This window comes from Passer domesticus, chromosome 1 (genome assembly GCF_036417665.1).
Source record: "Passer domesticus isolate bPasDom1 chromosome 1, bPasDom1.hap1, whole genome shotgun sequence".
NCBI classification, from domain to species: domain Eukaryota; kingdom Metazoa; phylum Chordata; class Aves; order Passeriformes; family Passeridae; genus Passer; species Passer domesticus.
This window is the reverse complement of record NC_087474.1, coordinates 134,091,162-134,106,446: the sequence shown is the minus strand read 5'-3', so window position 1 is coordinate 134,106,446 and position 15,285 is coordinate 134,091,162. Positions and strand designations below refer to the sequence as shown.

The window sequence follows — 15,285 nt, the reverse complement described above, 5'->3', positions numbered from 1 at the left end:
TTTTCCAATATTTCTTCCAACAATTTATTCTATTAATATATAAAGAGATGCACAGCACTGAAACATGCCTCACATCTAATGTGGCAGGAAAAAGTGTACAAAAAATAATTTACAATCCTTAGGAAGCTTATAAGGTATTCCTTCAACTGTAAAACTCTGTACCTATAGAAGATTCTTGATTTAAAGTACGGATCTATGAGAATTTCTCTTTTATATAACTTAAAATTCCCTTTTGCCTTTTGTGATTGCCAGGTCCTAAAAACTGACGTCCAGCAAGAAAGACTGCTTGCTCACAAGGTTCTCCATGTGGTCCATTCTGTGTGTTTTGTGCAGCTTGAGAAAAGCATTTAACTATGTAACTGTTAGGTCCACTGAACTTCAGTTGAAACAGCTTTACCCAAAAGTTGTGCTCACTAAAAGTGCTGCTGTGTTTTTAAAAGCTAACAATTTACAGCTAATATGGAAACTTAATCTTGTTCTTACAATGGATCTTAATAGCAGCTTCCAGACAGCAATTAGTCAGTTTATCCCTAAAATCAAAATAATGAGAGATATTATGTCTCAGTAGCATTCCTAGTTATTCTAGGTCCTGGTCAATTCCTTAAACCTGTCCTATCACCCCTCTGCTTCTACCCTCTGCATATCCATGAGGCAGCTGCTACAGAAATAACAAGTATTTTTAAAAACATCAAAAATTATATACCTATACACAGGTATGTGCATCTTTCCAAGCTGTTGACAGAACACTTTTCCCTATGTAGACTTTCCCAAACAAAGCTTTCCTCCTTCTAGCTGGGAATGTGGGAAGGAACGGAGTGATAGGATACAATGTGGGGAAGTAAACTAGCATGTAGAATTTTGCCATGTAATGAGATGTATCACAGCAAGAAAGGCTAAAAAGCATGAAAATAAAACCATCTACAATGTTTGAGGGTTGCTACTTAAAGCACAAAATGAACTACATGTTTTTTCTCACAGTTCCTTGCTGTATGAGCTCTACTGGTATCCAACTCACATGGTGCTGTCTTCACTCCTTTCTGATCATAAAACTCCCAGAGTTGCTTTTCAGCCATCTTATTCAGGCTGTACATGCAAAAAAACCCCAAAAAACAAAAAACAAACCAACAACAACAGCAACAACAACAAAAAAAAAAAAAAAAAAAAAAAACAAAAAAAACACCAAACCCCAAAGAAATCCCAACAAAACAAAACCCTAAAAAACAAAAAAAACAACCAACAACAAAAAAAAACACAAAAAAACCCACAGAAAAAACCCCAAACAAACAAACAAACAAAACAACAACAACAAAACTAACAAAAAAAACCCTCCACATTTTTGTGTAGATAATTTTGTTGTATTTGTCATCTTACAGCAAAACCCAAAACCCTTCAATTATTCAGACTACTGGTGTTCTACTGGGGCTACTATAACAATTATATTCCACCAAACACTTTTGCCTCTTTAAAGAAGTAGAGATTAGAACTAATAAACTAATAAATGGAGATAACTATAATCTCACATGTTTCTATGTATTTCATATTTTCCTCTAATAAAAGTATTATTATCAGAGCAGGCTAACATTTAGGGCTGGATAATTGAAGATAGATTTCAGTTCAAGAAGCTATATACCAGATGATAGAAAAGGACAGGTACTTACAAGTGAGGATGATTTATGCTGTTTGCACAGTACAATTTTTGACATGAACCACCTAACTAGATCTGTATAATATAACGTAAAAGTGGCAATCAACATGGAATTTTATGAACAGGGAGCTGGAATCCAGTCACCAAGTATGAATGAAATCAAAAAAGGCTGCCTATGACATTGATACCTCGATTTTGTTATATTTTGTATTGGTTAAAATGACATACACCCAAGAACTAGTTTAACTAATAATTAGAAATATAAAAAGTATTAAAAAGTTATTGCCTACCATGCTAGGGTTTAAAAAATTCAACACTGGTTTATCCTATAAACTAAATATTAATCATATATTCTGAGCCTGATTTTGCAAATATTACCAAAAAAAAAAAAGTTAAAAAAAATTAAAGGAAAAATCAATTAACCTAATGACATCCACTTTTTTAAAATCCATGAGCTTTAAACATCAAAAAGTCATTTGGGTGAATCAAAATTAAGATTTTTTATAATGTTGTGAGACTGAAAGATATAGTAAATTAAAAAGGCTCATAATTTTTACCCTTTCATTGGCTAGAGTCACTGCTGTTTAATTTTCAAAAAAGAGATTCATAATGCTGAACATATACTGAGTATATACATACACATATGTATATAAATGGGAACATTTAGAAACCAATCCTTTGTTTCATGTGGCTCAACTGCCTGCAAAATGTTGCTTTGGTTCTGTTGTCTTTCTTTTTGGAAAGAAAACCATGTACTAAGCACACTATTTTGTGTAAGCTTTTAAAAATTCCTGTACAGTGAAGTTCTTTACTAAACATTATAATTTCAGTGTATTTATTCAACATATTTCTAATTCAATTTAATTAAGAGCTATATCACTTGCTTTATGTGCATATACACAATGTTATTCATGAAAGTACAGCCCAGCATCTTTTTCACTGTTTCATCTTTTCTGAATATCTGAGCTATTTTCATTAATCTCAATTTTCTCTCTGTGAGGCACACCACAGGAAAACACATCAACCAATGAAAGGGAGCTCTGATCATCTGCAGTTATCAAAATTGAAATACCTGGCCTATTTTTGAGACAGGTAAAGTGCTTGATCCTCTCTATAGCCCAATATTCAGCAAGAGGCTGAATCTGTATGTACTTAGCATAATGATTTGTGTTATTCAAGTGTTTCAAGAAGATGAAATAGTTTTTTCTAAGAATGACTTTGATTCAGCAGCAGAAAGATACACGTTAATATTCAGCAAGAACATGGCTAGGTGGAATTGTGGAATTGATTAAAATATATTGCCAACTCTGCTTTAGAGAAATCTTTTTAGAATAAATTTTACATTATAAAAATAACTACATAATATTAAAAATGTCTTCAGAAATTCCACCTAAAGTAGTATAGGTCAAGCGCTTTTACCTTAGTTACACATACAAAAATGTTATACTTTTAAGTAACTGAAACATTAGAAATGTCAACATAGTATATTTTTTATGTCTCTAGACCATTGATATTGAAGTAGACGCAGCGTTCTGGGAAAATACTGGTGTTCTCCGACAGGATTTAAGTTCTGGCCTTGATTCCCAAGCTAATTGCAATACTTAAAACTTTTCATTTCTAGTGGAATAACGGATGATATTTTACATCTGATAAAAAGAATACCTGTATCCGGTGTGTGTATATGCATGTTTGTGCACACACGTGTACATGTGTGGCAGCACGTAAAAGCTTCAGCCTATGTACTTTTAGTGGGAATTTAGTTGGCATTTGATGAAAAATAAATTTTTTCAGGCAAAAGCATTTTTTGCAACTATAACATGTTATTGTTTTGTGGTCATTTGAAAGCAGTGGTGTACCAACACTAGTTCCCGCACTGTATTGTGCTATGATACACTGTGTTTTAAAACAGTTTTTAAAAAAACAAAAAATATTGTCACTAGAGAAAAACAATCAAGACCATAAAAAAATCTTTAAGGTAAGACATATTGCATTCTGATTTAAATTATTGCTTAACATTGGGAATTTAAATTCACCCTATTAAATAAAGCCCTTAAGATGATGAAGACACCTAACAAGTTAATCCTTGAGCACATGATGGTCCTGTGTCCCACTTTAGCAGCTGGCTAGAAAGGAAGCAGCTGCACTCTGAAGATAACTCCACTCAGAACACCCTGCAGACATGGGAGGGTACAGCTCTGAGCTCTGAGCCTACCCACTTGACAGTGCCTACTACAGAGAGCAGGGCAGAATTTGTGCATCCAGCACCATTCACACTGAGACACCAGAAATGCAGCAGGAAGTCAGAGAAAGTCAGCATTCGTGTGCTGTCGCTGAAGCTGAAGTAACCAGAGGAGGGACACACCAGAAATGCTTATTTCACAGCTGTTGAGATTTCAGTCCCTGGAATTTGCACATTTTAGAGATTGGAATATGCTTCTCAGGGAAGTGGGGGATTCATCCCTGGAAACATTTAAAAGACATGGATGTGGGACTTGGGGCTATGGTTCAGTGGAGAACACAGTGGTGTTGGGTTAACTGGTGGACTCAATAACAGAGGCATTTTCCAAATTAAATGATTCAAGGATTCTATGATTGCAGAAAGGTCAAACCGCTTTGGAAACGAGTAGTGCATCTTGTACAAGTTCAGCTCAAAGCTTAATGTGAAAATCCTGTAAGTTCTTTGGTAATTACATAAAGCTATCTGAAGAGATCTGAAATTATAACAAGTCAAATGGGTGCTAAGTTGAAAATTGGGATATCTATATTTTCTTGAATTTGGAGATATAAAAGTATTTTAAGGTAAAATAGGACATGAAATAACACTCATGTTATCATATTTCTCAGTTTAGCATAAGACTATCTTATTGTGCTGACTAGATTTTGTATTCTTAAACAATTTATGAATCAGAGCAGAGGGCTAGGCACAAAACCTTCAGTAAATTATGAATAAATTGTTACAATAGAATTTAATTTCTCTATCCTTCTGTTTGAAGTACTGTTATTAGAATTTTACTCTAATTTATTGAATAATGTATCACTGAGGAAAGAAAAAAAGCATTTTTAAGAACTGGAGAGAGGACCAGGGATTTCCTTTAGACAACAACTCAACATGACAGAATATAAGACCCATTATCTGTTAATATTTAAGACAGAGCTTTGTTAAAACAAATTTCATTTTCTCAATGACAACATGCAGAACTGAATTCTTCCCAAATAAATGACACTGGAGCTTCTGTGGAAATAACTAATTGGAACACAATTATTCATGGTAGTACTGAAAGTGATACAAAAACTGTCACTTCAAGTTTGTAAACTGCCAATCTATATCAAGTCTTTTAAAAATTGCAATTAAAAAATTAGCACTTATTATAATTAAGATTTTTAAGTCATCAATGATCAGACTCTTGAAGAACATGGCTGCAGTAACAGTCCATTAAGAAAGGCAAGCTGTAGGATGTAAGTTTTTTCCACAGGCATCACATGAACAATTTTTGCTGTGTCGTATAGTTATACAAAAACCCCTAAAATAATCCTTTGGGTTTTATTCTGGAGGAAAAAAAAATCTTACAAATAATAATTTTTTATGAATAATTTAAAAAATATATCTCCCTAGATTTCAGAGACATTTACCATACATGTAAATTTTACTAGTGAAAAATATTTTCTTAGCTTCATGTAGACTATTCCTGTGAGTTACCTCTCTGTGCATTCAGTTAGTTGTTTCTTGTTTTTTTGGGGTTTTTTTTCAGATTGAGGTAAAGCCCTTTAAACTAGGCAGAGTTATAGTAAACATAAGACTCCAAATGTTTAAAATTTGCTAATCTGTGTGAAATAGCAGATATTGTATTTAGGGTAAGCAAAGATAATCATTCGAGGACAAATATAGTGCCCAAAAGCACAGATTCTTTCTTCGACCTACTATGGTACAGCATGATTAGACCTTCCAAATCAATGAGGGATTAGGAAAGTTTTTTGCTGTGTGTCCAGACAGTTTGTGTTTTCAGATACTAGTACAGATCCATGTTGGGATTTGGAACTTGAACTAAAGAAGGAGGAAGGAGGAGAATGAAAAATTCCTCCCCCTGTCAATCATTGGTTTATTATGAAGTCTTTTACAAAAATCTTGTGGCAAATGAGTTTCCTGTGTGCCCTCCTTGACTCTCCAAATCCAGACCAAATCCACACATCTCAACTTTTGAACACTAAAGCACCTTCTCCTTAGTTATAATGTTGGCAAAGCTGTTGTGTGGTAAGTCAGATCAGGTATTATACACAGTGACCAGTCATTTTTCCTTCAAGTGTATCAAGCCTCTTTTAATCTCTCCTTTAATCTACTCTTCACTAAAAAAAAAAAAAGGTTTAGAATAAAATTCTACTTTTAAAATACTATTTTTTCTAGAAAAGCATTGCAAGCTATTAGCAAACTGATACTGATTTTTAACTACAATTTTGAAGACCTTCCTAAACCCTTAATAACGAAACCACAGCAAGACTAGAGGCAAGACCACAGCATTTTTTCTCTAAATGAAAGCTTTTTCATGACTTCTGAATTGCATTACAATTCACTCCTGAATACATTCTGAATACAGAGTTATTTTGTACAACAAATAGTTACCCAAATGAAATCAATACAGGCCAGGAGCAGCAAAACATATACTGTTAGAAACTCCAAAGTTAAAGTTTCCTAGGTATGAGGTTCAAGTAAAAAAAAATTAGATCAGTTTTGGTAAAGCTACTTAGTTATCTGTTAGCATAATGTATAGAGGGTTGTTTATGCACAAGAAGTGTATAAGCAAAAACTTTAAACAAGTTTAAGCTGTTTGCATCAGTAAAGTAGCGCTTAAGGTATCATCATGAGTGCAACAAAAGCAGAAAGAGAGGCATGAACAAAAATATTCATGAGAATGAAAAATGTTGACAGAGAACAAATATTAGTAATGTGGGGGTTTGGCACATCAGGAATTCTAGAGGCAAATCTTTAGCCACAACACTATGACAAATCCTGCATCAGCTGGAGACCTGTTCAGATGTGGTGCTTCAGTGGAGCTGTCAGTCCTAAGAGACTGTAACGTTTTAGAGCTGCCCTGATCTGTACATGGTCAAAACAACCTAGGACTGCAACAGTGGGCCAGTTCTCCCAGCAGCTCTACTCACATGCATCCCTTCCAAAATGGACCATGTCCCCTTGTTTTTAGGGGAACTTTTCTCCTCACAAAGAGCGCAAGTGGAAACATTTTTACTCACAGGAATGCTTTCAGGAAGCTACAAAGGCCACTTGAAAGTGAACATTTTTTTCTGCCATGATCACCTTGAAAAGTTTCTCAAGTTCCCTTAAAATCCTGTTTCCCCAGGCATGTGTTTCCTCAGAAAAAGCATTATAACAGAGCATAGCTGAATATAGATATTCAGAAACATGCAGACTGCTCTTTCATTCAGACATTGCAGATGATGTTTCTCAGTCTTACAATAATACCATCTATATTATACAAACAAGTATTGTATTAAAATTAATATTAACATTATATGCTTATATCCTCAGCATGACTAAGTTACCAAAAAATGTAACCTCTCATATTAATTAAATATGCAAGACGATCTGAAATTTGACAGAACTCAAGGAAAAACTCAATGGGTCTTGACAGCCCTTAAAATCAAGTAAATCACGTAAGATGTAATATTTGCTAATAAATTACAGTTGTAGTGTGCCTTTTGTTTTATTAGTAGGTTTAGTGTTTGATTTGTAATTTGGTAGTTTCCTTTATGCTGTTTCCTTTTTGTTCCTGCCTTTTCCCAGAACTTTCGGCACTTTTCTTGTCGTTAGTTTCTAGTTTCTATTTCCCCAAACTTTATCATTTTACTGAAACTGTTCTCCTCCCTTGGAATTTTTATTGGTTTATACACTGTGGTTCCTGCCTGGTTTTTTACTCCCAATTCTCCTGATTTGTTAAAGATTGTACTCTGCCCTGAGACCTGCCCCCAAATATAAGTTCCTGTCTGCCCCTTGTTCGAGGTCCCGGGGATGAAAAGGGAAAGTTTCACCATCAAATAAAGTTACCCTGGGACCTGTATGCTGCCCTGTGTTTTATACTGCACCAACAGCTGGTGGCTGGGATTCAATGGGGCTCGAGGGCAGATCTTCCACCCCCACCCCTTGTCATCAGCTAGCCAGGATGAGTGGCAGTAAAGAAAAAAGAAAAATTTAAATGGAAATGTGTTTAATGTTTGAATTTTATAATGTCTTCTTATAAACCACTTCTGGAAATTATTGGTAAGTAAGAGGACAGAAGAGAAAATTTTCTAGGGCTATCTCACCTCAGACAAGCACTGATTTGTTTTCTGAAGATTATGTTTAAAAGGAAACTAAATACATTAACAGATTTTCAAAACCTTGCTCTTAGTTTCATGTTTCAACATTTATGTGTCCAATATTCCAAAAATTTATTTTTAAATCACCACATAATATGTAATAATAGCTACAATTGTTACTGATATTTCTAGGCACTACTGAGAAAGAGAAGCTTTGTTGACTATTTTAGGCAAGTCATTTGTGTACTTGCTTGGAGAAAACAATTAAAAAAGTGAGAGGGACTAAATAGTAAAATAGTGTGAAAGGTTACTATTATGGACTGTTGAAGTTTATGTTTGCTAATTAAAGTCAGAAGAGATAAGATGACACATGTAAGTAAGTATTCCCAATGTGACAGTGAAATCAGCTAAACACCAGGATGTATTTTCCCTTGAAAAATAACCTCTTGGTAACACTTGTTCTGAGACAAGAATTGAGTGATGTGCAAGCAGGGACCATTTGAGAAAACTGTTTTTACAAGACACGATATTTGCTCCAGTGACATTGTTTCTTTTACCACCTCAATTTTAGAGAGACTTCTCCATTTTAAACTACTGACTTTAGTGAGTTATGTCTTTAAATCCAGTAATAGATATTTAATAATATTTAATGAGTAATATTTAATGAGAATTCCTGGAAAGTACTTATGTCTGTATTCAGGCCTATTCAGCTCTTCCTCTAGTTACTAGTGCTCTAATCTTCCTTCTAATACATGATTTTTTCCCAAAAGCTCTGCAATCAATAAGACAAACCTCTACATCCCACTGAAAAAAAGGGATTGGAAAAGTAATTCAAAACTTGCTTTTATTTTAAGAGCCTGAAGTTTTACACTACCAACTATCATCACTTTTCTCAAACTTTATTTTGAAAAGCAACTGTGGACACCGGCAACCAGTATTGGCAATATTGCCTCCAGATTAAGGCAAAGGCCCATAAACCTCCACACCACTGGGCTTTATTTGCCAGGCAGAATGCTCAGCTCTGTTAGGTACATTTTCCTGGCCCAGCTGAGTCAAAGGCTAGCACTGCAGAACTGCAAGTATTGTATAAAAGCCTTAACTGTTATTATCTCTAATGATGCTACCACCATATGCCACAAGCTACTAATAACACCAGTAGCAGTAACAGTCAGATTTCAGACTAATGATTTTTAAATAGATTCCTCTTATAATTCTTGCTAAGAAGGGTTACATATTGAATTTTCGTAACCCTTCAATTGTCTAGATATTTTGTAATCTTTCCAGAGAATATTTTTTCTATTGTCTTACTTAGCTCTCATTTGAAACAACTTGACTGCAACTTCATTCCAACTTTAAATAGTCATCACACCAGCAGCAGAGGACCTCAGAATTATGCAAAAGGAAAAGCGTATCATTATCCTCACCAGAGAAGACCAAGGATATTTAATTATACTCAAGTAATAAATCTGGGGGAAGGACTGTTGTGGGGAGTTTTGGTTAGTTTTGTTTGTAAGTTTTGTTTAATCCAGGAAGGAACAGTAATTTACTTCCTCCTGAAAACCCCAAAACTATTTGTCTACAAAACTAGAAATTATTTGTTGTCCTCTATAAAACAAAATATTCTATAAAAAGAATTTGTCTGATATTAGGTGAAATTACTCTGAAGGTCAAACACACTTTTAAAAAAAAAATCTTAATTTTCTAGAAACTAAGTTAAATAAACATTTTAACATATTTTCAAAACCTTACGAACAAAATATAATCCAACTGAAACTTTAGAAAGCCTTGAATCCAGCCCTCTGAAACCAAAATTCTCTAAACTCTGTCTATCCAAATTTAACTGCTTATGTGATTAAGGGTAGAGTCATATAAATTCTGTGGCTTTAAAATACTTAGTCCTCAAATCTTTAAAATAAATCCACATTTTATAGATATTATATAGCTGCTTAGGGCTCCTATTCACAGGTAAAAAAGCTTGAACACCTGACTCCCAAGAACATAGAGGATTACTTTGTTGTCTGAAATTATGAGGCAATAAACACATTTAGTAAATGCTCACCGAGCAGACTCAGTTATGCTGAGATCACAGACAAGACATCCTTCCCAGAACAGTACATATTAAAGTATCCCAGGTGGTGTAGAACCTTGCTGTTGTGTCATATATTTAATATTTGCTCTGTTTATATTTGTGCACAACTTTTTAAAATATCAACAACTTTGTTATATTGCTGATTTAGTGAAATAATCTTTAATCATTTACTGAAGTACTATTTCTCAGCACCAACATATTGTGTTGGTCTTTTAAATTTTTAATTGACATAGATTTGAAACATCTGATTTCTATTTAATATATACTGAAGTTGCATGTCCTTTTCACTTTGTGTGTTTTTATCTTATTTATCAGAACTTTAGGAGCAATTTAACAATAAACAGAATATATTCCCCCTGTTTTCTCCACCACTTACTAAATTTCAGATGACTGTCTAATAAAAGTTAGGTTTTTAAAGTTGTATGGGAGTTATCTGAAGAGGGTCAAGTTCAGGGTGGGACCATGACCATGGGGCAGGATCTCCACATACAGAGGTAGGAAGGACAGCTGGTGAGGAGTGTCTGCTCCTGCAGCCAGGGCTAGAACTGTGCTGCACCCCGGGACCCAGCCAGGTCCCCCACACTGAGCTGCCTGTGTCCCCGCTAGCTAATGTTAGTTACTTCATCTCTCCTGCTGTTCCCCCACGACAGTGACAGGCACATAAGCACATCCTGAACGCAAGAGGAGGGAGAACAGATGGATGCAAACAGGGTAGAGCACAGAAACTGTGGGACCATATTGGCTGGAGTCACAACACATCACCAGCTCAACTGTTGGCACGATCCCTGCAGGCATCCGAGCAAAGGGGAGGGAAGGAGGGATTTGAAGACATTACAAAGCAGCCCGAAAAAAACACCCACAAAAATCCCTTCTCAATAATGAGGGATGGACACAACAAAGGAGGGCTTGCTGAAATATGCTGGCATCAGGAGTCACCTGGGAGCAAGAGTGATGCATTTGACACCATATGGGAAATAAACAGGGAGGAGTGATATTATGAAAGGCCTTGAAATTTAGCAATGTAACATCTGATGCAGCACAGGGAAAGTGATATTGTCAAAATGACTGGCTAGTAAAATGTTGTTTGAAGCGATAGTGTTTATGCATATCAACATAGAAATGACAATTGGGTAACACTGTTAAAACAGAAAGTTTTGATTTTTTTTTCTGTATTAAAATTGATTTCAAACCCCCCAGGATTTTTCATAAAACAAAAGCATTGAAATATGAACACAAATAAGGTCATCTAACGAAAGAAACAATTGGTATAATTTGACCACTTACATTGCATACACTGCATAATAACACCATTAATTCTTGCAACATTACTAGTGGAACAGGCTGAAATTGCCATTTCCAACAGAAAGAATATTTTGGAAGGCAACCAAACTTATGATGGATGTAAGCAGGCACAAATCCATTTAAGTCAGTGGTGCAGCACTTGTGTCTGTCAACTATAATAGTCTCCCTTGGTATTTCATGAAGTTCATGACAAACAAATTACAATATGGGAAGAAAGCAAAACTTGCTATGTACTATACTGAGATACAGATATGGCACAGGATTTACTTATCAAAACATGCCTGTTCTGCTCCATACAACTTCAGTCAGAAAAGAGCTCACAGAAAAAGCTACACAGATAATACAGGGATAAAATACAAAGGCTTTGAAAAAATTAAATGCTAAAGAACACTTTAAACAACAGATTATTTCACCCTATATTTAAAGTGCCACACATAGCACTCATTTTAACCCTCAATTATCTCAGACTGGGTATTTGCAATTCTGATGCCTACAAGAAAGGTTAGATTAGTGATAATTAGGTGGCTTTACAAATTATATTTTTCCTCATTAGTATCTAAAATGGTCTTAAGATTTTTTCCATCTACTTTCAGTAGCTTACCTTTTATTTAATGCAACTAATTGTTAAATAAGAAAAAAAAATTCTTTCTTTATATGAAGGATTTCTGTATATTGAGTGAGCTGTTCTGAAACAGCATGTAATACAAAGAAGTTAAATTACTTAACCACTTTTCCTTGAATAAAGTTCCACTTGAACACAGGAGAAAAAAAAACTAATTGTGATAATTTTTTTTTAGTTTTTTATGGAGTATAATTACCAGTAAGATTGTCTTGGCTTCCCAAACCCTTTCAGAGATGACCTCAACTTCTCATTTTCAGATCTTTTCACAGAGAGATACATTCACCATTGACAGGTTGTTTTTCTTCTTGATTTTTCAGAAGTCAAAGCAAGCAAAGTTTAATCTTAGAGGGCAAAAAGATTCCTAATGGCAATATAGTTTGAGCTTCTAATGAATTTTTCCCATCACACCACAGAAGATGTCAATTTTTATCTCTCTGGAAGATTTTCATCCTATTTGCTGTAGCATAACACTAAAAAATTGTATGAAAGCCTCATGAGATACACAGTGTCATCTTTTGTTGATAAGTAACCTGGGATTCAAAATGGTTTATAATCTCTTCCTTGACTAAAGGGGAGGAGTCACATCTCTATAGAATAAGATGAATCAGGAAATGCCTCCTACAGAAAGTAGTCACAGGATTTCCTTCAAAAAACCAAAGAGCTCCCATCTCACATTAAAAGTCTTTCTATATCTATTCCAACAAACAGGCTTTGGTTTCCACAGTACTGACAAAGAAAAAACCCAAGCCAGTAAATGATTTTATTTTTTCTTTCACACTGAACTATTTGCAACACATAAACTGCAAATTCATGATCAATATTGATAGAAAAAGATAGAAAAGGGGAAGACAACAAAAATTTGTCCATTACAGTAACGTACTACTGAATGTGTTCAAAGAAATACTCATAAGGCTGGAATGTTATACTTTAGGAGGTTAAAAATCTGAATGACTTTATATAATTTGTCACTGAAGCATAACTTTTTATTGAAGCTGTTACTTTAAGGTGCCTGAACAGCACAGAGAATCTCAATCAGGTGAGAAGATGAATTCCAAATGTAAGGGACAGTTTACTCACCTGTGCTCAGTACATATTAAGGATTCATTCATCCTCAAACCCCAGCCCTTGCTATAAAATCTTCTATTATGCATATATTTTTAAATAAATACATTAAAAGCTAATAGTAGTTGTATTTAGTAACAAGAATGAGAGCTCATATAGCATGAACTAAAGTCAAATATTTAATACATCACATTTATGTTAATATCCAGCTTTTAGGACTTAATGACTGTCAGGTAGTTTAATATTTTTCAGCTCTGGTACAGCATCATAGGGACTGTAAAGCACTAATAGAGCAGAAGAGACAGATAATCTATTTATTGCTTTCTAACACTCCCACAGGCATGGAGGTCAATGTGCAAACATATCTAGCTCCACAGATCAGGTGATTAGGCAAAATTCTGAAGCAAGCAGAAGTATCGTTACAATTAGAAACAAACAAATGATAAAATTTGAGACCTAGATAAATTAGAAGCCCCTGGCAGATGTAATTGTAGTAAGAATTTATAAGCTGTGGATACACCTTTCTGATATATGTTGTATTTAATTATAATCACAGTAAATGTGCTTTCACACTGTCCTTAAAATTGTGTTATTTCTGTATTGAAGGATGCCTTTACAAGAGAATAGCTAATATTTTAGCCCAGAATAGAGAATACAAGGGCATAATTTGATACCTAGTTTTCATGTTAAAGCAGTAGACACTGGCAATAAAGTGGCTTAAATTATTATTATTTCAAATAATTATTTTCAGTGGTTTAGCACAATTCAAAAACCTTTATCTGATACTTAACACAAATAAAAATTTTTATCTGGAAGTTAATGAAATAAAAATTTGGTTGTGAAAACAGCTAGAAAAAACCCACCACCCTACCTTTTAAAATAAACACAAAATCATATTATGAGAGCATGCATTGGAAAACTGGTATAGAAAGTAATATCATAAGTTTGGAAATAGCTGAGCCCATATGAACCACAGAATCTCATCACCCCACTCTGCCTTGTGATTGAGACAGGCCATGCCTTTAGTCATCCCTCAAAAGTAGTATTCCCAAGGGTCTACCTGAATGAATGTATCAGGCACTCAATATTTATGCTTCATATTACCTAATGCATGCAAGAAAATGGATCTCTACTTGTTTTCAAACAAAATTTTCCACAATCACATCGAGCTTTATCCATAATATTTCACTCTTGAAGGCTCCTTAGATAATGAGCCTCTCAACTGAAAAGGACTAAGACAAATCTGACCTCTGAAGTTTTAGCAAAGTCTGAGTCTTTTCACTCTAAGAAGTAATACACTTTGAAGAAGTTAGGACACTTCAGCACTGTAAGTACCTCCAGACCAAGTTACTGTTTCGATATACTGACAACCATGTGGAACTGAGGAAAAATTAGATACCTAATAGCATAGATACCTAATAGCATACCTTTGCCTCCTTGTAGAAGAGATGACCTGGAAGACTTCCATCAGATTTTCCCTCCCTGATCATTCAGCCCCTTGTTGTCCTCAAGGAGAGCATAAAATTTTTCTACAGTGGAGCTCTTAAGTTCTTTCAACATCATGTAAAAAGCCCCCAGGACACACCTCTGGTAGCACATACATTTCCATGGTCTGCGGCATGAATTCTACCTGTTGACAGCAGCTGCCAAACCGGCAGGACCCATTTAGGAAAGACAGCTTAGATGTTCTTACACTCTGGATCTCAGTGACTATCAAAACTGAGCTCAGTCCAGGTTTTTAGTTCCCCAGTAAGTTGATTCATTCAAAATAATTGTTAAACTGACCATGCTTTCTACAAGCAAGTTCTCTAAATATGGAATGCTGGAGATTTTAATAGCAAGCAATGCACAACAATTATTTGAGGGAAGTGAGCACAGCACAAGGGACCACTATAATTACAGTTTAAAAAAAGCATATTTTTTGATCGTATAAGGCTAAATCATTAAATGTGGTGAAACTATTCTGAGCTTTGATAGAACCTGTGTATGAAACGTATGTATGCATTCAAAGATTTGTTACCTGTGTCACAATAGTGCCCTTTCTCCCCAAATCCTTTCTCTTCCCAAACTGGTTCTAGCAGATACCTGGGGGAAAAATAAAACAAACCAAACCAAAGCAACAAACCTGAAACCAAAACAAAAACTCTGTTTGTGTTTGTATATTTCTGCTGTTCTCTTCAGCTTGGAAAAAGCAAAACTCTTCCTCCAGTTAAGGAACTTCCGAGCCATATGACCAGTTCTGTGGCATCTGGGCACCTC

The 15,285-nt window shown here is 34.9% G+C and overlaps 1 protein-coding gene across 4 annotated transcripts in view; it reads right to left on the bottom strand.

The window, feature by feature from the left end:
- Window positions 1-15,285, bottom strand: part of RALYL (RALY RNA binding protein like) — a 376,689-nt gene that overhangs the window by 266,704 nt on the left and 94,700 nt on the right. The gene's annotated exons all lie outside the window — the stretch shown is intronic.